Source organism: Thunnus maccoyii, chromosome 19 (assembly GCF_910596095.1).
Source record: "Thunnus maccoyii chromosome 19, fThuMac1.1, whole genome shotgun sequence".
NCBI lineage: Eukaryota > Metazoa > Chordata > Actinopteri > Scombriformes > Scombridae > Thunnus > Thunnus maccoyii.
The window spans coordinates 26219902-26244639 of record NC_056551.1 but is presented as its reverse complement, the minus strand read 5'-3'; the positions used below and the strand labels follow the sequence as shown (position 1 = coordinate 26244639).

Below are 24738 nucleotides of genomic sequence, written 5' to 3'. Positions count from 1 at the left end.
TAAGGAAAGTTTAGGGTTATGTTAAGGTTAGGGTTAGGCAATTTAATGTCCTCTGAAGTGATGGAAACATGACTCTGTGTGTGTGTGTGTGTGTGTGTGTGTAGTGTTACAGTTTGTGTACAACAGTCTGACCATCTGTGCATGATTAGGCTATGTATGTTTGGTCAAGCTGCTGTAGCAGATGAAGCGTAGAGGTCAGGATGTACAGTATGACTGATGACAACATGAAGCTTCATTAGCTTTTTAACATTTTCAGTGTTTATTACGTGTGTACATTTCAATTTCAACTGTACGATATCATTTTCAAGCAAGGTGTATTTATAAAGATGGTGACCAGCAGTGGAAGACAGACTCAGATCCTTAACTTAAGTAAAAGTACCAATACTACACTGTAAAAATACTCCATTAATAATCCATTACAAGTAAAAGTCCTGCAATGAAAATCCTACTTAAGTAAAGTGCATTAGTATTATCAGCAAAATGTACTTCAAGTATTAAATGTAAATGTACCAGCTAAAATGTAGTAGAAGTATAAAGCAGCAGAAGATGGAAATACTCAATGAAAGTGAAAGTACTAAAATACAGTACTCAAGTAAATGTACTTTAAAAAGTCACTTTCAACCACTGATGGTGAGTGAGTATAATATCTACCAATTTATAACTTTTACAATTTTTACAACCGTGTTTGACTCCCATAATTATAAATATGACTATATGATAGCTTTAATTTTATCAGTTACAATTATTTTGCAATTTATTTTCATTGTAATTGCGTGATTGTAAAAAAGAAAAGACATCTGAGTATCAAAGAATTTAGTCTGCAGGGGAAAAAAAGCCCAAGAAGAGTTTATTCTACCTTTATAATTTAAAATAACATTCACAATATAAAAGATGTAGATTATGTAAGACATAAGAAGAAAAAACTTAATTATAGAGATGTGGTTATTTAACCTGTTCTATAAGATCTAAGATGTTAAAGATAGTTTCAACCAAATGAGGAAAGTAATGGAATAGCAGGGTTTCCTACAGAAAATAAGATCCTGATTAAACTCATCTAGAGATCGATTTAATTAGTCCCAAAATATCCACTCATTAACTATTCTATATGGCATCTGGTGTGTGAAACAGCAACTCTTTTTTTCTTGAAGGTTCGTGTTTTACTTTATCAAAGTATATTTAGAAGTCAGAGGTATTCTTTTCTTTAGATCCACCTCTGGTTTAAAACATTAGTGGATAATTATTCTATAAATTAGCGGCATTATATCTCACTGATGATTGATAGATGACGGTGTAGTTGAAGAGTCAATTTGTGAATCTGTTATGAAGAATTTTCAGATTCTCTTGTGAACTAGTTGTACAAACCACACAGTCATTAATCTTTCTAGAGGAAAGAAGACAAAAACAATTTTTTAATAAATGGCTGAGTAGCAACATTTCGAAAAAGCAAAACCAAAGAAAAGAAAGACGCTGACAACGCTAATATCTGTACATTTTTAATAACTTTTGGATATGGTTGGGAGCCATTCTTCCATTGTTGAAGTGGATGCAAATGAGCTTTCTGTGAGTAAACAGCACAAATTAAGTTTTTTACAGTAAATACTGGCGGTTAATACTACTTCTGCTTAAAGAGACTCTAACCTAAAGCATAATATCTTTAAATCATATAACTGCCACATCTACATGAATTAATCTCCATATTCTTCAATCTACAAGATCTAATTCCCACGATGCACATTATAAACAACAGCTACAGGTATTAAAACTGCAATGCTTTGTGTCATCTATGAATGAACATTCAAATCCAAGCGGCTCTCCGGAGGCTGTGATGTACGACCTTATTTACTGTGCTGAGGGGGGTTTTGTGCTCTGATGATATTACAGCAGGGAAATCGAGTGGCATTTCTCACTGAATCCTGTGAAGAATGAGTCCTTGACCTACAGAGAACTGCTATATATAGTGACACGGTAATCCCTATAAAGCAAAAATGTGAGACAGAGACAGATGAAAACTGACAGACAGACAGACTGAGCCTTTTGTTGTTGGGTTTTTTTTTTTTTATTTGCCTCATCAGCTAAGTGAGCTGTGAGTCAGCACATCAGATATAGAAGCTTGTATTCACTGAAAAAATATAACCTGAAGCATAAACTGAAGGTATTCTGGTGGTTCAGAGGTTTAAACTGAGGATGCTACGTTCTGGCAAAGCAGCAACGACGATAGACGCTGGTGCAGAAGTGCCTGCAAGATACTGGACACAGCAAAACTGACATTCATGCAAAAAGGGACAACTTCCCCCCAAAAAAATACTAACTTGAAGCTTTCCACAAGTCTCAATTACTAAATTCAAATCAAGTCAAGTCTTCTAATATTAATCTAATCATTAAAGGGGCACAAAATAAAAAAATATATACATCTGTTACACAAAGTGATGCTTATTTTTTACAACTTTTCTTACATTTTTGCTTTTTTTCTTGTGAAATGCTCATCAGGCCTTCTAAAATCCTTCAGATGAAACAATCTGAGAAAGAAAACTTGTCATCATGGCATTTCATACATTTTACTTATATTATATAGCCCATGTAATGATGACGATACATTTTTTTAATGATATACGTAAATAATGTGGGTGTGGGTGTGTCATCCAGTGATACATCATACAATAAATTATACAATAAATTAAAAAATAAATAAATAATGACAATTTTACAGTACTGACTTTGATTATACAATGTTGTAGTAATGCTGAATTAATAGAAAAAACGTCTTTGATCCTGTTTCATATTTGAGAATCTACTTGAAGTATTCCATAAATCCATAGTTTATTTATTCTTCTATCAGAATTTGAGTTTTAATTCTAGTTGAACTGCTTATAACTCACATCCTCATGAAGACTCGAGTCTTTGATGAGCAGTCACAAGTAGACGGAGCTTCGTTTTAAAGGGTCACGAGTCAAAAAGTTTGGGAACCAGCACCGAACCAGTTGAGTGTTCCGGTGGCCATTTTGAAAAATTATTGCTTTATTGTTAATAAGATATTAAGGTTTCTAGAAAGGCATGTTTAATTGACAAGTGTCTTTATTTATAGTCTAAGGTAACAACATGTTGCTTGTTTTATCCAACCAACAAACTCACAGTTATTCAATTTATAATGATAAACAACAGAGAAAAGAAGCAAATAGGCACATTTTAGAAGCTGGAATCAGTAAATTAATACAGTTTTGCTCATAAAAGACAACTGACCTTGTTTAGAGCAGTTTACGTTTTATCCAACATCGGCTCTGTTTAGTCAAACCTTGCTGGACTGCAATGTATGTGTCTGACAGTAATTTATTATTACAAACGTCATATAAGAACTATTTATTCTGTGTTATACACAGTTAATAAATAACTCAAGACAGAGAGACAGAGCTAATCCAACTAGAACAGTGAGTACAGAACAATAGTTAGTATATTAATTGAGGATAATAACATCAATTTTTCAACTGTGTGTCTGTAACATAAGTGTCGTTTTCCAGTAAATATTAATTTTGCACGTCCACGAGCAACGTGAGCCACAAGTTTTTCACTAAGAAGTCGAGCACTTAGCTTCTGAAACCAGAGCATTAAAAACACTGTGCTCTCATTTGGCAGATAACCGCACAGACAATAACATCTCTCAGAGTACACTACCAACATGTGATGTAATGCTTTTCATCTCAGCATCCTTCAATATCACTCTCTCTCTCTCTCTCTCTCTCTCTCTCTCTCTCTCTCTCTGGGCCTGAATATGGCTCCATTCCCTCTAATTACTTTGGGAATGTCCACTGCTGAGTTCAAACCTAAACAAAGATCCCTTGGGCTTATGGCCAATTTCCCACAGAGCTACCAAAACCACAGCACGTAGGAAATGAGCTTTCTGCCTTCCCTGTGCACCTCTATTCCACTCTAATCCATTTAACTGATGAGGCTTGCACCGTGCATTATGGCATTAGGAATAAAACATGGAGTCAATCATAAAAAAGGAGACCTGGCCTCTATGGAAGTAAACAGCGCTGGATGGTGTGAAAAACATTTTCACAACCAACGACAAAGGAAGAGGACTGTCTCCTCTGCAGCCGCTGGGAGATTTCAAACTACCAGTAGCTTTCCTGGTCAGCTTCCTAATTGAGCTCACTGCCTAAATCACAGACTGTGTCCACTCCACCTCCGCAGAGAAAGTGAACGCTAAGTGGGTGCCAGCTGCCCTCTATCAAAGTCCTGTATGATGGCAGACTGAGGAACTCTTAAGCTAAATTGCACCAAATTTGCCACCGAGGCAACACACTCAGAGGAAAGAAGCTCCGGTCCATTAAACACAACACTGCTCACCGGCAGCTTTTTTTTTTCCCCCAGAGGCCGACTCTCTGCTCAACCGACCCCCTGAAAAACTGCCTGAACACTCAAACCCTGTCACACCACAGAGACCAACTGTGAAGGTTTCAGCCTGAATATTAAAAAGCGTTTCAGCTATCATTTCTCTAAGAATTACAAATAAGATAAAATAATTGTTAGTCGTAACCTTTGTTGCATGTCACACCCCTTACCAACCTCCATGTCTCTGTGCACCTTTTACAATTTAAGAAAAATCCTCATCCATTTCTGTGCAAACCTGTCCACCTCCTTATTAAAATCCTCGACTCTGAACAGATGCAAACAGCTAATTCTGCAGAGGTTTCCTCATGGGGGGGATATTAAACATGTTCTACCTGTTATTTTGTCAAACCGTGCAGCTTTAGACCTCTCACTGATCTCCTCATAAGCTCTCAGACATTCTGGTTTGTTTTTTCCATCTCATCATCTCACGCTGACGTCACTCGGGAACCCATCTACATGTGAGGTTTTGTAAGTCCCTGTTTAACATGTGACGGTCATGTTTAATTCATGGAAATCAAAGCTACTTTAGATTCCTCGGGAACGTATTGACAGAATGCATATCCAATGAATTATCATAATCACGAGGACCCACAAGGAAAAAGTTTATGTAAACCGTATGCGTCTGTCATGTTTTAATCTAACACGCATTAGCCAATTTAAGAGCAAGAATGCATCGGCGCGATGCACCAGGATGCATCTGATTCGATTCTTCAGCTGTTAGAGGTGCTACATGAGTCGTGCTGCGCTAACAAGATCCCCTGTCAGGATCCGTCTCTGCTTTTCACAATCAAACAACACACACACACACATACACATACGGATTTAAAACACACCGCAACCATTTCTCACATTTGAAGAAACATGCTGGCGTGAAGAATAAAATTAGATGACGCACACGAGCAGGCCGAGAATGACACACACACACACACACACACACACACACACACACAGAGAGTGAGTGTCATTTCTCCAGGTTTCATGAAATCCCCCCAAGAGTCAAGTACTGTACTGTGTGCTCTTGTTGCGTACTTCAATTCTCATTCAAATTAGCTGGCAGAGCAACATGCTACAGTGATCAGCAGCAGCTGTGATGCTCAACACCTGCAAAATACATTTACAGGCAAAACATCTGCAGAAGATAATCCCATTAAAATCTTATTTAATCTTTTCTATGCAAAGTATAACCTCCTATACTGATTGATTTTTCACAGTTTACTCCCACCAGCGTGCACTACTCACTGTGCGTGCAGCACAACACAACCACCCAACGTGACCGTTAAAACATGTGTTGCACACAAGCCAGATAGTCATGCAGCAGCTGCAACAACAGTAAATAAAATCCCACACGCCAGACGTCACATTCGTACTTTTGCTTTGCAGAAAATCAGCCTCAGCGACAGAAGCCCACCTGCAGATCCTCAACCTGACGTGTCTTCCATCTACACCAGTCTGAGCTTGTGTGAGCCCCAGTCTAACAAGCGAGCATCCATGTTGCCATCATCTAATTTACCTGTGTTTTCACTACAGTGCAGTAGAGAGGGAGGAGACCGGACTGGAGGCGTACCAAGTGAAAAGAAAGCAGATGTTTACCTTGCAGAGGGAAACACCTAAACACCCAACTGATGATCCTCTGAACGGGGGCTTAAGGGGTTACTGCAGATCCTGGTCCCGTATGCTAAGAGACCCGCCGCCCAGGCATCCTTCAGCCCCATCCCTGCCTTCCTCCGCGCTCCTTTCCTCTGCCGTCAGCCAATCTGCACCGGCTCGCCCCCCGATCGGGAAGGAGCCTCGCCTTTTAAATCCTCACTGTGAAATAAGAGAAGGTGTCGATTCTCTCTTTCCCCTCCCCACCTCTCTCTCTCTCTCTCTTCCTCTCCTCACCATCCACCTCTCTTCTGTTTTCACCCCCCCCTCCACCCCTCTTCATTGCCTCCACCTCCTCGGGACTGAGGAAGCTCTGTTACCATGGACGCATGAGGCTGAAGCCTGATTTGCGGAGTTTGTTGTGATGCAGCAAGTCGGAGGTGCAGCCCACCAGACTGATCGTCTTTTTCTGTCTTTCTGTCTGTTCCTGCAACACGTCTCATTTTTCATCCAACATTCAGGGAGAGAAGTGAGCAACAAGAGTCTTAAAAACCTTTTTTTTTTTTTTTATCATCAACGTGTGCAACAAATGGGCAGAAAACTGAGCCTCAGATTCTGCACATTCAACCGAGGCTGTAACTAACAGTTATTCTCAGTATTGATTATTTGTCTATAAAATGCCAGAAAACAAGTCAAAGGTGACGTTTTCAAATGTCTTGTTTTATCAGACCGACAGTCTAAAACCTAAATCCATCTTTACAACGATGTAGAACAGAGAAAAACAGCAAATCCTCACATTTAAGAAGCTGCAACCAGAGAAGTTTTAACTAAAACGATTAATCCATTACAGAAATAGCTGGAGATTAATTTTCTGTCGGTCAAATGAACAATTAATGGACTGATCGTTGCAGTTGTATCTCATTTTTCACCAAATATCTAGAAGAATATTCATAAACTTTAAACTCATCAAGCCTAAGTGACGCTTCAACTGTCTTGTTTTGTCCGACAAACAGTTTAAAACCTAAATATATTCATTTTACAATGATACAGAACAGAGAAAAACAGCAAATCCTCACATTTAAGAAGCTGCAACCAGAGAAGTTTTGACATTTTTTGCTTTAAAAATGACTAAAATGATTAATCGATTACATAAATAGATGGCAATTAATCAGTCAAATGAACGATTAATGGACTAATCGATCTAGAAAAAGCTATGATCAAGAACATTCATATATTTTAAACTCATCCAGCTTAAGTGTGCAACAAATGGGCATAAAACTGAGACTCTGTGAACAGTTATTCTCAGTACTGATTCTCAATTAATCGATTAGTCTATAAAATGCCAGAAAACAAGTCTGAGGTGACGCTTCAAATGTCTTGTTTTGTCCGACAAACAGTTTAAAACCTGAATATATTAATTTTACAATGATATAAAACTGAGAGAAAACAGCAAATCCTCACATTTGACAATCTGGACTCAGAGAATTTTCTCTCTCAAACATCTAAAGGAAGAAATGATCAAAAATCGTCATAAATATCTTTTATAACTCATTAAAATGTGCAACAAAGCAGCAAAATATTGAGCCTCCAGCTAACCACGACTGTAAATAATGATTCCTGTCAGTATCAATTAATCTGCAGATTATTTTCTCAATTAACTGATTAATCAGTTGGTCTATTAAACGCCAGAAAATACATCAAATATCTAGTTGTGTCTGACCAACAGTGCAAAACCTAAAAGCAGCAAATCATCACATTTATGAAGCTCAACTCTTAAAAAAGATTTTAAAAACGATTCATTGATTATCTACATAGTTGCTGATTCATTTTCTATTGATTGAATAATCGATTAATCACTAATATTTACAGTTGTAGTCTCATTTTTTACTTTTAGAAGAAGCTCTGATCAACAACACTTAAAGAACTTATTTAACTAGTTTAAGTTTGCAACAAATGATCTCAAGTCCTTCAACGTGGTGAAACATAAAAACCACGAAGCCTTCAGCAGAGTTTTATTGACACACGTCACGAATCTTTAACTCTTCTTCTACTGCGATCATCTCAAAACGAGACACTAGTGATAACGCAGCTTGAAAGTGACACATAATGAAGCCGTGCAAAGAAAAACATGTGCATGAATCACTTTTATCTGCTCTCCCGCAGGCAGATCACCTGCTCTGATGATTATGTATCTATTGGCAGGATGTCGTGACCATCCAGCCTCTCCTGCCGTGTGCGCGATCTCACCTGCTTTGTCCGCAGAATTTGAATGAGCCCGCTGAGTGTACCGTGAACGCAGGTCTTTCCTTTTCACTAACAAACCAGTGAATGAGCAAAATTGCGCCCTTTACAAATTGCTATTATTGCAGACCGCTGCCGTGACGCCACTCTAATACCTCAGCGGCTCCCGTCTACATTAACATACGGATGCTGCAGCAGACTTAAATTATTTAAATTAAATCCCAACATGTTGAATAAATAGAGTGAATCCAAATGCAAATTTTAAGCCCACATGCAAAGTAGAATAAATCTACGTTCAGTTCACATCAGGTCTTTGTGTCTCATTTATTATCGTTAAAGTCAAGTCACTGAGGTAACGTTAGAATCCAATTTTCAGACAAAATAATCTTTAACAAACCTGGAAGGTTGTTTAACAGCCTTTTATAATTCTAGATAATAGCTGTGACACCACTCGAGTAACTTAATGGCTGCAATATACATTCACATTCACATGAATCCTGCTGGTTTTATTATTACTTAAACTTTAATGTTTTATCAGTTTTAAAGCCCAAATGAAAACTAAAAGAAGTTAAAGTTTTATGTTAATGTGACCTGATATCATCATCAGCCCTCAAGAACCCGTTCAACAGATTTTACTGCTGTTCTGAAGGTTTTTACAGAATCCTCAAAGACTTTTTTTTATCCATCTGGATAAAAAACAGTTAAAACAGATGTTTAACCTGTTTCCAAAGTTGTTTCTCTTTTTACTAAATGACTAAAAATGACACACAACACTGTATCTCCCTGTTCGATTAGTGAACCAGTTATATTGGTATATATTGATGATTAGAGCTGCAACTAACGATTATTTTCACTATCGATTCATCTGCTGATTATTTTCTCAGTTAACTAATTTATCATGTTGTCTGTAAAATGTCAGAAAATTGTGAAAATGTTGTTATAACTTCCCAAAGTTAAACAAAAAGAAAGAAACACAGTACAGTATTTGTGAGCCGTGAGAGGACTGTAGGACTCGTTAATGTAGCTGTAATTTACAATTTGTGAAACACGATGAGATTAAATCTGCATGTCAGCAGCGTTTGCAAGTCACCGGATTAGGAAATAAAGTCACAACTTAAGAAACTTTATCATCCTGGTTTAGACGTGCGCCAGAAAACTTTACCGTTTGATGCCAGACAGAAACATTTGCTGCATGTCATACAATCTAAATATAAAGGTTTATTTGTACAGCACCTTTCAACAGCTGAGCAAATGCTTTATATAAAACATAAAAGGCATTAATATAGAATAAAACAGATTAAACATTACAGTGTAGCTACTCTGCAGTGTGAGATATGAATAAATAGTCATAAATTTAATTTAATAAACGAATAAACAGAAAAGTCTTCAGCCTTGATGTGAAAGAAATGAGAGTTGGAGCGAAACTCAAGTTTTCTCAGAGTTTGTTCATAAAACTGAACGCTGTTTATCCAGGTTTGGAGGTCTGGATGGTTCATAATGTAGCAGCTGTTTATAAAGATAATCTGTCTCTAAACCTTTATAAACCAGCAGTAATATTTTTAAAACCAATGCTAAGACATAAACCCTTTAATTCTTGATTATTCTTAAGTTGGTGAAACAAGCCAGGAAGAAGAAAAATAAATAAATAAATAAATAAAACTCTTCTTCATGCTGCAGCAGACAGAGTATTTTTCATCCAGATGATCAGAAAAAGTCTTTGAGGATTCAGGAAACACCTTCAGAACAGCGTGAAGTTATTAAACAAAGTTCTGAGTTTGTCGGAGACCATCAGATGTTTATTTCTCTGTAAGATCGGACGTTCGTCTCTGTGACTGGACTGTAAAAACATGAGAGAGCCACAAACTAGTTGGAACTAGACCTGACGTGCACTGAGTGAGCGCTGTGAGGGGAGGATAAACTCTCTGACTCACACGTCTATGCTTTATAAACGTCTCTTTAATTACATCCAGCCGACGCGTCGCAGCGGGTTTCAGCTTTAAAAATATTCCACCTGCAGCCAGACGTGTTCTGTAGGTCGTGTAGCTGCTGTTTCATCTCTCAAACCCTCAAATCCTGCACAAGAACTGAGAGCCTGTGAAGCCTTTTGGCTCCGAGGATGAACCTGAGGACGTTTAGATCACAAAAAAAGGCCAAACCTATGTTAAATAAATACAGTGTCATATATACGAGCGGACAGGAAGTGAGGTTCTGAATGTGAATGAGCTTCGAGATTTGTGCAGCAGCGCCGCGGTACATCACTCTCCTCGCTCTCGGCGTCTGGTTTTTTTTTTTATCCGAGAGCTGCAGGGATGTACATCCTCTGAATGAAATGACTTGTTGATGGGTACTCCGCCCAGCACACACACACACACACACACACACACACACACACACACACACACACACACACATATACTTTATCTGAGCATCAGCAGAGCACACGCTAACAGAATCAACCGCCGCTCTCTCTGAACACCACGGTCCCTCTGCACGCAGCTTAACATCTGCCACTATTATGGCTGTTAATTTGAGATCTTGTCAAACACGTCTTTCCTCACCCAGACACTCCTGTTACTCATCCCGAACATATCAAACACGCGCCGGCGCTGCAGGTTGCATCTGTGCTCCTCTGATGTTTTCTGACGGTATCTGTCGGCACGTCACGCCGGCTGCTGCTGCTGCTGCAGCGTGTTTGCAGTAGATTTTCATATTTATATTTCAGTTGAGCTGCAGTTTCATTATCGCACCGAGTAGTTGAGGTTCAAAATAATCCCGGCTGCAGCGGTGGGAAGTAAATTAACTCAAGTACTGTGCTTAAATGTAATTTTGAGATTCCACTTTATGCTATTTTATATTCATAAGCGTCGTGCCCCCTCAAATATTTAAGTTTGCATGACTTTAGAAATTCTATTCTCATTATAGGTGTTCTCAATTAGCCTTAATAATACAGTTTATAAACAAAAGTTGTTTTTCTGTATGTTTTAATTTGTAGTTAAAGGGAACATCTGATTTTCTGTTCTTTATATACTGTTATAATGTTGGATATTTATGATAAACATGGTTAAAGTTCCAAAACTTGAGGTGAGTGTATGTAAAAATGCTCCCTGCAAGTCAAAATTCAGGGCTTCAATCTGCTCTGAACGCTTCATAACTTTAACTGTGTTTTCTGACGTCACTTCATCAGCTCTGTAGCATTGGTTGCTAAGGTTGTTGCTAAGGTTTTTCCATGTGTTGTCCACTCTTATATTTCAGATCGGATTACTGCTCAAACATATGCAGATGTATTTAGTTTATATTTTGAGCAAAGTATGAAAAATATAAGTGAAATCCTAGTTTGTTTACGTTGCCCCCGGAGCCGGAGGAAGCTTCCTGAAGCTGACCAATCAGAACAGAGTGGGCTCATCAGGAGGCGGGGCCTTAAAGAGACAGTAGCTAAAACAGCCTGTTTCAGACAGAGGCTGAACTGAGGGGCTGCATAAAGGACCAGTAGAAGATAAATAAGTTTTTTTTTAAAACTGTACATCATGTAAATATATTCCAGTAGAGCCCCAGAATATAAATATAGATCTGGAAATGTGCATCATATGCCCCCTTTAACTTTTCAATGCCTAAAGAGGTCAGCAGGAGTTTTACTTGTAACGGAGTATTTTTACATTGTTGCACTTGTACTTTCACTCAAGGAAAAGGATCTGAATGCTTCTTCCACCACTGCTCAGCTGACAAAAAAATGTTTTCTTCACTACAGATATGAGATGTTGTTACTGACCTGCAGTCCATCTCCAGCGACGGTCTCCACCTTTCTCCCTGTGAAGGAGAAACAGCCGAGATGTGACTCAATAAGCAGCCGCCGTCTGTCCTGCTAATGCTTTCCTAATGTACAGTAACATGAATTCAGTGCGTAATAACTGACACACAGCTCTGTGAAAGAGTGCCCTGTCAAAAAATTTCACTCATCTATAAATACTTAAGTCATCTGTTTCTGCTTTTCCATTTCGAAACAGTTTCCTTCCTCAATCCAGGCAGAGAAAAGCACAAAAAAAAAGATCTTGCATAAAAAAGAATAAAATATAAAACAATATATTAGAAAAACTGCACCTTATTTAGTGATTTCTGTGTCTGAAATTAGCTGGAAGTCTCCTTTCCTTGATGGATGCCAAACATGTTCAACCTCCCCCCCCTCCCCTTAGCTAATGTGATCATCTGACACTGTCAAAACATCACAACATAAAAAGAGGCGTGGGCAGCAAATGAGAGCGAACGCGGCCCTGACGTGATAGCTGGGTGATGAGAGAGGACAGTCTATCTTTAGCTCAGGGCGGCGGGGAGGTGGAGGGGGAGGTGGAGGGGGGGAGGTGGGGGGGTGCAGAGAGCGGTGTGATGGTGGTTGGTTGGGGCTGCTAGCAGGGGTTAGTTGTGATGCTTCTCAAATTGCTCTGCTTTCCTGCACTCGGGTAAATGACAGCGATGCATCACTGTCTGAGCGGGGAGGGGAAATCAGCTAATCATTGCTCGCACTGTTCATCTCAGTAACTGAACTGAAGTTAAAAACAAAGATTCATTTTTTAATTTTTTGGTGGTTGGTTCAGATTTTTTTTTTAAAATAGCCAACTTTGCTTCTGAAGCTTTGTTGTTGTTTTGTTTGTTGATGTGGGACGGAGTTGAAAAGGATTAGTGGTGAAATATTACACTCCTGCATATCAATCTGTTGTCTTGCATAAGTTGTTGTTGTATTGATCATCTGGCTCCATATCACTGGACAGCAGTGGTGGAAGAAGTATTTAGATATTTTACTGAAGTGAAAGTATCAATATAGCAATGTATAAATACTCCATTACAAGTAAAAGTCCAGCATGAAAATCCTACTACAGTAAAAGTACATAAGTATTATGAGCTTGATGTAGTTAAAGTATTGCAGTAAAAGTACATAAGTATTATGAGCTTGATGTAGTTAAAGTATTGCAGTAAAAGTACATAAGTATTATGAGCTTGATGTAGTTAAAGTATTGCAGTAAAAGTAGTGGTTTGGTCCCTCTGACTGATATATTATTATATATGACATCATTAGATTATTAATAGTGAAGCATCAGTGTTAGAGCAGCATGTTACTGTTGTAGCTGCTGGAGGTGGAGCTAGTTTACACTACTTTATATACAGTTAGCTAGTTTAGTCCAGTGGTTCCCAACCTAGGGGTCGGGGCCCTCCAAAGGGTCAGCAGATAAATCTGAGGGGTCGTGAGATGATTAATGGGAGAGGAAAGAAGAAAAAACAAAGTTCTGATACACAAATCTGTTTTCAGTTTTTGGACTTTTTCTCTAATCTTTGATTTTTGCTGAAATATTGGATCATTTGAACATTTATTGAAATGAAAGCATGTGAGAAGTTTAGAGGGAAAAATCACTATTTGGTGGAGCTGTTAACAACTCATAGACATGTGAAATGTGACCCCGACTACACACTGCTTTTTGTAAGACGACAAAAGCCAAAAAGGTTGGAAACCACTGGTTTCATCTTTAACAATGTTTTAACAATACCTCAAAACTGTAAATGTACTTAGTTATTTTCCACCACTGGAAATACAGAAGGGCTGAAAAGGCCAGAATATAAGGAAATACAGAGATGTTGGCTTGTGGCTTTAAATTTGAGACATTGCACTTGAGCACCAACTACACATATCTATAGACACAGGTAAGCAGGTGCACATGTAGGAAAACAGAACAACAGTTTATGTTAATGAGATATATAAGGGACAGCAGAGGAAGACACTGTTGTTATTGAATCAAGAGATAAAATGGGGGGCTTTCACTCCTCGGACCAATACCATTAATATCTGGCTCTGCTCCAGGCCTCTGAGTCCGGCTAATATACAGCTGGCTTCGGCCGAACCCGGTGTAGTGCAGGTGACGCCGAGTCCTTTCACCCATTTTCATTTGTCACAGATTAAGCATCAAAGACCACAGATGCATCTCTTGATTACTCACAATCATAATGTCTAAAAGAGTGAGTTTCTGAAGGGAATATGTATCACCCACGCAACCAGAGCATCACACAGATATTACAACACAGCTTTTATATAGAAATACAACAATCCTGCAAAAAAAAAATAGCTTTACACTCTTTGTTTCATTCTCTAAAGGTTTACCTGCTGCTGTTTATCGTAAACTGAATCTCTTCTGGTTTTGGAGTTTTGGTCGAACAACAAATAAGACATTTGAAGACGACTTTAGGGAATTATAAATAATAATAATAATAATTTTTCACTATTTTCTGGCTGTTTATAGACCAGTATGGATGGTAGGAACACGTCGCCTATCAATGTCGAGGTGTTGCTGAATTTTCCTGATTACCAATATTAACGATCTCAAACAATCTTTCGTTTTTTTTAACGACACGTAGCTTATAAGCCAATAAGGTCCGTGCAGAGTCACCAGGTTTGTGTGTTTTCTGCAAAAAATAAGTGTTTTATTATGTTATTAAGGAGTGAAAGAGCAGGATATAAACATGATGATCTGGCAACCCTCAACTTCAAGCTGTTCACGCGTTGTCGGCTAGCTCGTCCGACAGCAGCAGAGTCCACGATGAATAACGGTGAATCTGAAGCTGTTTATAGTTTTAATGTTTCAAACATCATGCTGGACAAAACTAATATCAGTCAGTTGATATTATGTTCAAATTTCAGGCGTCGCTGCTCAGACAACAACAACTTCTGTCTCTGTAGGTGAAAATTAAGACATCAGGTCCTTTTTAAAGAAGAACCAAAGTGTAAAGTAACATCTGCTGAATGACGTCTCCTCAATCCTCCTCATTAAAAAATCCAGAATCTATGAATATGTAAATATTTTTAATTTCTAATGTTTTCCTGCTGGACACCAGATGTCTCCTTCACTGTAAAGTTCATTCTCAGTGTTTGTGAACTGGAGGCTTCAAGTTTCCACATCACACTTGTGTAAGTTGAATACTGGATCACGATTGGCTCCGAACAAGTTGTGATGTCACAAATCCTGCTCGTAGGTTCACGTGTTTAATTCAGTTTTAAGGTGAGAAACTTCCCTCTTCTTTCAGCAGATTCATTTGAGAACAAACTGCACAGAGAAGCTCAAACATCAGTCAGGTGACAATAAGAAAAACACATTTTTGACTAAAAGGGACTTTAAATCATCAAATTTTAGTTCTGATTGTGGTTTCTTTTATTAAAAAAAAGTGAATTTGGGGTTTTTAAATCTCACCAGCACACTCATTTTTTTCCTTTAATGTATTGTGTTTTTTTGTGCTTTTGTTACTTGTGCAAATAAATAAATAAACTACTCAATCAGTCTGTGAGGAAACTGATGCAGAGAGGTTCCTCTTAACTAACAGAGAGACGCTGTAAGTATCAAGTAAGCAGGCTGCTCTTCCTCGTCCGTACCGCCGAACATGTGTGAGTGCGTCTGAATATTTGATGCGGACGCAACGCCTCGCTGGATTTGAACAAAGCTTGGTGACGTTAATTAGAGTAAGTGCTCAAGCCGAGCACCGCAAACGTGACGGCTTCAGACTCTCAGAACAATTCCCACCCAAACCTCGGTCACCCATGAACCCCCCCGAGAGCAACTAGCATGGATGTTATTTCTAGTTCACTTTTTAAAAAGTCTTACTATAGCCCCCCTCACTTTAACAGTTTCAGTTTGATTCTTTTACTAAAACACTTCAGCTCTAAAATGTTAATATGCTTATCTGAGTTTCATGGACGTTTCGCCTCATACGTACATACACGCTGCTCTAAACTCTTGATGGAAGAAGCCTGAAGACACAACTCAGGCCTGAAAAATATCCCTCATCTCCTCTGCATATTCTTGTAAAAAAGAAAAAAATCAATCTGTTTTTATTTATTTACTAGAACTGATTATCAAGATAAAATAACATAAGATAATGCAGGAGACAGCACTGAAATAAAGTATTATTTGTGGCATTAAAGGTTCGTTTGTAGTTTGAATTTGAATAATAATACCATTATTTATCATAAAGTAGGAGGTCTTTATCTAGGAAATTACAGGGTATTATAATGTAGAAATTACGCTGTATTTTTGTTTTTTGGGGTTTTTTTTTTTTTAGATAAATTTTTATAGTTTTGCATCTTAAAACAGAGTGAAACATGGCACAGTAGCACTTCCTCTTTTGTTCTGCTGTATAGGAAGATACACCAATGATGCATCCTCACATACATGATGTCCACTTGCAATGTTTGTTCAAGACCGAGTAGCAAGAACGTAAATCAGTACATGCAAACATACAGTATATATACAGTGTAGGAGCCAAAATATGTTGTTATTTCTGTTTATATATTGACTTGGGCATCACGTATTGCGTCACTTGTGTTGCTTGACACGTGGGTGTGGTTTCCTATTATTTAACCTGTTCACTTAGGTGGTGGCGGGAGTTTTTGGACAAAGGGAGTTGGTAGAGCTCTGTTGACCGTCACCATAGTCACCATCATTACTATCATTACCATCGTCTGTGCATCACTTTATTTTCACAGTCAGATTGCATTTTTTGTATATGTTTTGTGCAACAGCTGCTTGTCAGACTCTTTCATTTTTGTTTATTTTTTCAATAAAACATCAGTAAAACGTCTGGACTTCGGGATGGTTTTGTATGGACGTGTCACATATGGGAGCCTGCTAAGTCTCTTAGTGGCCTTTTTTGAAAAGTAGTTGCTACATACAGTTTATATACAGCACATGGCAGCAAAAGAAAATAAAGAAAATAAAATACAAAAGAAAATAAACTATTTTGATAATCAATTAATTGTTTTTTTTGAGTTATTTCTTAAGAAAAATTGCAAAACTGTGTCCACTCAGGTGCGGATCTACAGTATATGTAAAGCAGTCACTATCTGACTCACTGCCCTCTATAAACCCTGACAATGTGAGTCTATATAAAGCTTGTTCTGTATGCATGCTATTCCATACGAGACACAGAGAGAGAGAGAGAGACACTTGTGCATATGTGCATGCATGTGAAACAGAGTGAGTGTCAGACACAGAGCTCGTCGGTCTATTTGTGGCGGCAGCGTTTCGCCCTGACAGGCCGAGGGCGGCGGGAGCGGGAGGCAGACAGACGAGGCTTAATAGAAGTGTCGTTCATTCAGCATCCCCACTGCACGGTCCTGACTGTGAAGCCATGATCAGTGGGCTGGAATCCCTCTGTTTACCCTGCTAAAAATAGATTCCACACACTGCGATGACGTGGCATCTCGTGACAAGCAGCCCCCCCCCCCCACCACCACCCCCCTCCTCCCTACCAGCTCCCCACCACCACCCATCATCCCCCTCCTCCGTTCCTCCTCTCTCATCCAGACTGTAGAGCCGAACAAGTCGTGCCGTTATTGGTATGCAACGCTTGGCCCGGCTGCTCAAATCTTTGGAGAGGAGGAGGAGGAGGAAAGGAAAGGAGTGGGAGTGGGGGGAGGGAGGGAGGGGGGGGTGAAATCTGGCATGTCCCGTGAGAAAACAGGGGAAGGGAGGAGGAGACGACAATATGAATTTTAAAGGGGGAAGATATAAAGGGAAAAAAAGGAGGAGGAAGCATAGATGGATAGACAAGGTGGAGGGTGGAAGGGGGGGGGGGGTAGAGAGGAGGCTGGCGAAGGAGGGGGCGGCAATCAATACTATGACTCATTCTTTCTGTGGTGGCTACTTCCTAACAGCATTCATTAAAGCAAACCTAATCATTTTGGTCCGATAATCAGATCCTGTGAGGCTCCATCTTCTTTCCCTCCCCACCACCACCACCACCACCAGCACCACCAGCACCAGCAGCAGCACCACACATACATTACAAACCATGCACAATGAAGCTGAAATATTGGAGGAAACAGGACAAGTGCATTACGCCATGGATTTGATAGTTGCGGTGATGGACTAGCTGCATGACACCACTTCAATAAGCCTGTGAAATCCTTTGATAACTAGCAGATGTGGAGCCATATGCTAGCAGCATGGCTCAGTGGAGGGTGGATGGAAATGTGTGTGTGTCGGTCCGACGTAGACTCAAATATCTCAACAACTACTGGATGCATTGTCATGAAATTTTGGACGAATATTCATGTTCCTCAGAAGATGAATCTCTCTGATTTTGGTGATCACCTGACTTTTCCTCTAAGGCCACCATGAGGTTGACATTTTTGTCTTTTAGTGAAATATGTTTAAAACTATTAGATAGATTTCCATGATATTTGCTTCAGATATGCATGATGCCCAGAGGATGAATCCTAATAACTTTAATGATCCTCTGAGTTTTCCTCTAGCAGCACAAAGAGGTCAAACTTTTCACTTATTCTGTGAAATATCTAAACATCTACTTGATGGATTGGCACAAAATTTGGTACAAACATTCATGATTCCCAGAGGTTGAATCCCTCTGACTTTTTCTCTAGCATCACCATGACGTTCACACTTTAGGTTTTTAGTGAAATGTCTAAACAACTATTGGATTGATTGCCATGAAATTTGGTTCAGACATTCATCAGGATGAACTGTAATAACTTTGGTGACATTTTTCATCTAACAAATACTTAATTTTACAACCAAATACCTTCAAAACTAATTAAACTCCCATCGGCCTCAGCTGTACTTTGTGTTTAGTGCTAATTAACGAATGTTAGCATGCTAAGAGCGTGTTTAGGTTTATTGACAACACTCTTCTATATATCAGAGTTTGTCATTGATAGAACAATAAAGTCCTGGACTTATTACCATTATTGTCCCTGGTGTTTTCACAATCCATCATGGTGAACATTGTAAACATTACACCTGTTTAACATCAGCATGTTAGCATTGTCATTGTGATCATGTTAGCATTTCGCTAAAAGTGCTGCTGTGCCTAAAAACAGCCTCACAGAGCTGCTAGCTAGCTGAAGACTCTTAAAGACATGCTTTTTGTGATTTTCTGTTTATGTTTACACTGTTATGATGTTAAACATGGTCAAAGAGTCAAAACTTGAGGTGAACGTATGTAGAAATGCTCCCTGCAAGTCAAAGATCAGGGCTTCAACCTGCTCTGAACGCTTCGTTTGCAATGTTTCCTCCACTTCCTCCTCGAACTGACAGATTGTTCGCACACGCCCACAAACGGCCGTCATTGCTAAGGTTGAGAAAAAGAAGTGAAATCCTACTACTGTAATTTATTCACGTGGTTACCTGAACCAACTAGAAGCTGGCCAATCAGAACAAAGTGGGCTCATCCTTAAGGAGACAGGAGCTAAAACGGCCTGTTTCAGACAGAGGCTGAACTAAGGGGCTGCATAAAGGACCAGTATAAGATAAATAAGGAGTTTTTAACTGTAAATCATGCAAAAATATTCCTGTAGAGCCCCAGAATATAAATATAGACCTGGAAATGTGCAGAATACGTCCCAGTTCTATACTACATGCTAACTGTATATAGTATGTATTTACTATGTTGTTCAAATAAAATTATCAGACTTTTACACACTTCATGGATGATTTATTTTGTGTATCATCAACAGGTGTCTCAATCTGCTCTTCAGTTCCTCTCAGCAGACACACACACTCATCGCCAGCCCTCGGCATTTTGTTTCCAGTCCCCGCTCGCTTCTCCCAGTCCTCGTTCTTTCACTCCTTCTCCCCAGACCTGCTGTCCTCAAGCTGTCCACCAGATGCCCTCGGACTTTCCCTGCTTTCCCCGTCGACACACCTGTTCCCACTTCTCATCAGTCCAGCAGCTACGTGGACCACTCCTCACCTGCGACTCATTTCCCTCATCAGACACACTATTTATACCGGTCCGCTTCTTTTATTCTCTGCCAGTTTGTCATAGTTGCTTTCATGGACTCTCATGTTCTAACCAACTCGTTTTGACCTGTGAGTTTTTGAGCATTAAAGCCTCCTCAGTCATTCCACCTGTCCGCCTCGTTCTCATTCGTGACAACAGGTCAGTTTGGATATCTAAGGTTAATATAATATTTCATTTCACTGCACAGACACCGTGTGGTCTACGATGATTATTTAAAGCACCGGGGTGACTCGAAGGCTGGTAAACGTTTTTGCAGGTGTAAAGTGTTCTTCCTAGAAAGTTCTGGCTCCACTGCAGCATCCGTCTGAATAAGTTAAAGGGTAGCTGAGGATCGCAGCACCTTTAAGTGTTTTTACATTCAGTGTGTAAGAATAGCTCCAGGTCTGTTAGCGTGTGCTTTGTTAGCAGGATGTACTGAATGTTTGAAGCAAGGGATGGGTTGAGTTTTATATATCGAATAACAGCTAGTTGAAAAATAAGTTTAAAAAAAGCTCAAATTCTCTGGTTCCAGCTTCTTAAATATGAATATTTACTCTCAATTGCTAGAAAATTCATTCAGCAACTATTTTGATAACTGATTAATCATTTTCTTAAGCAAAAATTCTTTTAGCTGCTCAAATGTTTCTGGTTTACTTCTTCTTCTGTGGTTATTTGAGCATATTTGGGCATTTTTCTTATAGACCAAAGAATGTATTGAGAAAACAATCAGCAGATTAACCGATAATATGATGATAAAATGATGGTTAGTTGCAACCTTTCTCAGTGTCCGACTGTATCTGATGCAGTAAACAACGCTTTAGTGACTCAAAAGTCGGTTGCATATAATCATTGTTTCAACAGCATTGATGACGTCAGTGAGAAGCAGAACTCATCTACACATTGATAAAGCTGGAAATACCCAGAACACCAGGGTCCCCCCCAAAACCAGATCACCCTGAGTCATTCTGTAATCTTGTGGCCCAAAATCCATGAAAACCACCCTTAATTTATACCTTAAAGGGCCTTAATTTCTTAATTAAGGGTAATATCCAGGGTTAGCTTACATGGTTTTTGGTCTTATTAACATTAGTTGTGATAAAAGCTGCAGTTTTTGCCCTTTAAGAACCTCTTAACTCCTTCAATTGATAATCAAGAATCACCTCAGTCTATCAATGCAGGGAGTCATTCTTGGGATTTTAAGGTTAATGGTTCAATTGCACAGTTTAAGGATTTTTAAAAGGGCAAAACCCCTTTAAAATAGATCAAAACCCATGAGAACCAGCTCTTTCATTTATACCTTAAAGCCTCCATTTCTTAATTAAGGTGGAGATTCAGAGTGATTTTCATGGGTTTTGGTCTAATGTGTATTAGAAGCAGAAAATGAATGAATGTGTAAATCAAGGGGAAGACATGTTCCCCTTAAAAGCTACTTAATTTGATAATTAAGGTGTTTTTCAGGGGTTTAGTTTTTGTCCTCCTTGAATTGATGATTAAAGACTTATTGAATAGATTAAGAACATTTCAAATTAACGGACAAACTAAGCTAGCAGCAAATTAATGTGTAAATTAAGGGAGAGTTTCTGGTCCAAAGCCTTAAACTGTGCAAATAATCCATTAAAAATACCTTAAATTATTTCAATCTTTTAATTATCCCCTTGAAATCCCATGAAAACACCTTATTTCCATCGTTATTAATGGATAAAATAAGAGATTCATGTGAGACTAATATCAGCTTGATATTATTGATATTATTGTGATCAAACGGAACCACCTCTCTACATCAGAGACAGACTGATCATCTGCTGAGAGGATGATGGATGCCAGCTGACCGCTGCAGCTCGTTCAAACACTGACAAACAATGTAATGAACGTTTGCATGGTTGCCTAATTAATTAATGAGAGATCTGCCAGTTAATTGGTGGTGACAACAGATCCATCAGGACTCACCTGCGGGTCTGCAGTCCCGGTTATTCAGCTGGATTTCCACACAGCAGATGAGCCTGTGAGCAGCATCGTTGTCTGTCGGAGTGTTTTCACAGCTGAGGCAGAGGAGCAGGAGTGAAAATCAGCCTGATGATCGCAGGATGTTGTTTTATAATCTGCGGTGAAAGACGAGCGACGTCCGTCCCGTTTGTCTCCCCCCCGCACAGAGCGCTCACCTGCCGGCGTGTCCGCGCCTGTCAGTCCCGCTGCTGCTCCTCCATCATCCGGAGCTCGGCGGTCCTCTCCGGTGCTTCAGCTCCAGCGGGATGAACACAGGTTAACAGTTACATCAGAAGACACAGAGAGAGAAAGACGCCCCCCAGCGGCCCCTTCAGACACATGATTATAAAATTCCTGCTGAGAATGACTTAAATACTCATTTTTAATCTTAATCCTGCAGATTGGAGACCTGCAGACCCCGCAGGTATACCGTCATATCTTTATTCTATCACTCCAGTGTTTCATGTCAGTTTGTCTCTAATGACTTCATATCATCGTTTCCTGTTTCTGTTTTAATTAGATCTTTATTAAAACTGCGTAGGACCCCAATATATTGGTATTTTTTAAAATGGAACTAATTATTGAGTTCATGTTTGCCATGGGGTCTAATTTAAAGTATCACACACTCTCAGGAGGTTCAGTCATTTTAAAGGCTTTGTGGAAAGATTGTACTTAAAAGCTGCAATTTGTATTAAATAAAAGTGTATTTTGTTTTACACAATATGCAAATTAACTGTAGTGAATTAACATAATGTGGGTCATCTCAAGTTTAACTGCATCTATCTCTTCTGCTACTGAATGCTAATGTTTAGGGACTGCTGTTAAATTAAACCTGGAGTGTTAATAAGTGAAAATCACATGACTCCACACGTGTGATGTCACAGACTGGAGCAGGATAATCTGCCAACAGGAAGTAGTTGCTGTGAAATTCAGTCAAAGGTCAGAAAAGCACCGAAACTTGTTCACAAGATTTCACAGAAAAATGTGTTATTTTCAAAATGATGCATGTATGAATGTAGCTGATTAACAGTTTCCTCATTTTATCAGATATATCAGAAAGTGTTGACAAAAACAAATAAACACAAACTCAATAGACAAAAAAATGTTTTGAATCTTTTTCACTTTTAAAGCTTGTTGGTCTAAATTAAAAATTCAAACTTTATTTTTCTGTTATTTTGTGAAGAAAGCAACAGATCACACAGCAAATCAGCCAAAAACAGATAAAAGCAGCTTCAGTGAGTTTAAAATCTAAAAAGTCATAAAGCTCAAATTAAAAAGTTCATTCATGCCTCAACTTTAAAGAGCCAGTGTGTGAGACAGTCTGGTTTCCCAGTTAGACCAGTTCAGGAGTTCAAAAGGAAGATGGAGGCTGAATATTCTGTTCCTGCTTTTTACTTTTATTACTCGTGTATATATAAAAACGTCTAAATGTAAAACACTGTGTTCAGAACAGTGTTTTTTGGGAACAGTCTGATCGTATTAAGATATAAATATTTGATATGTTGTGATGACCTCTGGTGTGATGATGGGGTTGGAACTGGTTTTAACCTGCATCTCTGATCGTTCTGCAGGTGATCGTTAGTGAACACCTGAGAGACAACGGTGCTCCTGAGTCACTTAAACCACTGCTGCAGCTGGTTTGTTATGCTGCTTTAGTTAGTTTATTTGCTTTTATGCAGCATCCGACACCCCCAAACACACACACACACACACACACACACCCTTCATTTAACACCAACACATCCTACTTGTTATGGAATTTTCCATCTTTTGAGGTTACAAACTGGGTTACATTGGGTCAAGCTTGGCTTTGAGGTCACACTGTAATTTTTAATGAGAGATTAAAATATCTTCTCCTTGTTGTGGTGTTTTGGAGGAAGGCAGAAACCTCTCTGATAGAGGGTATATCAGCATCTCCATGGTTACCAAGGTCAGAGGAGGCCTCCCTAAACAACACAAATGGGTGGATGACACACACAGACACTCGAACTAAAACTGCTGAAATTACATTTAACGTCACTTTAACGGTCACGGGTAAAGTGCAGTCCCTTGTTTAGAAACTAGTGAACCAATCAGAGTCATTTTTCATATTGAAGATGAGGACAGACTAGAGACAGCATCGGAGCAGAACACTCCGGTGTTTACTGGTTTTGGTTCTCCACTTGGCCGAGTGCTTTCAATAAACATTTTCAGCATTAAGACATTAAAAGTCTCCACTGCTGACAAAATACCCACAACACTACCGACACCACTGACGTCCACACTGTAAATATTAAGACTTTAATTTGGTTTAGTTTGATGACATTTGGTTTATTTTGTGTAATAAAGATTTCTTTTGTTAAACATTCGTGATAGATCCCATTTCTCTGAATTATTATTTACACTGTTGTTATATATTGTAGTAGGATGTACATATTTTAATTTTTTTTAATCTATTTTCTCTTTTTTTTCTATAATATATATTGTAGTATAGGTTTATTTTATTTTTTACATATTTCTTGTTTTCTATTTTCTTATAATTCTCTATACTTGTATGTATTTCTATTGTAGAGCAGAGCAACTGTAACGTGACCCAGTTTCCTGTCGGGGATTAATAAAGTATTTGTGATTCTGATAGTTTTGTTGAGGTCAGGTCATAATATATGTAATCCAAAATACACTCCTGTAAAGGAACCACAGTTTAATATACTGATTACTTTTATGGTTCATTTTCATTTTTTGACCAAAACTCTTTTATTTATGTGTCAAACATGTTTGGTTCCAGTTCTCCAG

General features: G+C 38.8%; 1 protein-coding gene and 1 long non-coding RNA gene across 6 annotated transcripts in view; one reads left to right on the top strand and one right to left on the bottom strand.

The window, feature by feature from the left end:
• The window catches only part of LOC121885620 (membrane-associated phosphatidylinositol transfer protein 2-like), a 62948-nt gene extending 39886 nt beyond the window's left edge, over positions 1–23062 (bottom strand). For 2 of the 5 annotated variants that reach the window (XM_042395271.1, XM_042395273.1), the window contains exons 1-2: positions 21931–23062; positions 11981–12018 (exon numbers count right to left, since the gene is read on the bottom strand). The gene's annotated coding sequence lies outside the window, so the exon portion shown is untranslated. Of the gene's footprint in view, positions 1–10772; positions 10909–11980; positions 12019–21930 lie in introns of those variants that run through there. The other 3 variants (XM_042395269.1, XM_042395268.1, XM_042395270.1) reach the window with 3 other exon arrangements.
• On the top strand, positions 19732–22515 carry LOC121885621. The gene is made up of 2 exons (XR_006092590.1): positions 19732–20142; positions 21770–22515. It is a non-coding gene; the product is annotated as an uncharacterized LOC121885621 (long non-coding RNA).
• Positions 23063–24738: the final 1676 nt, after the last annotated feature.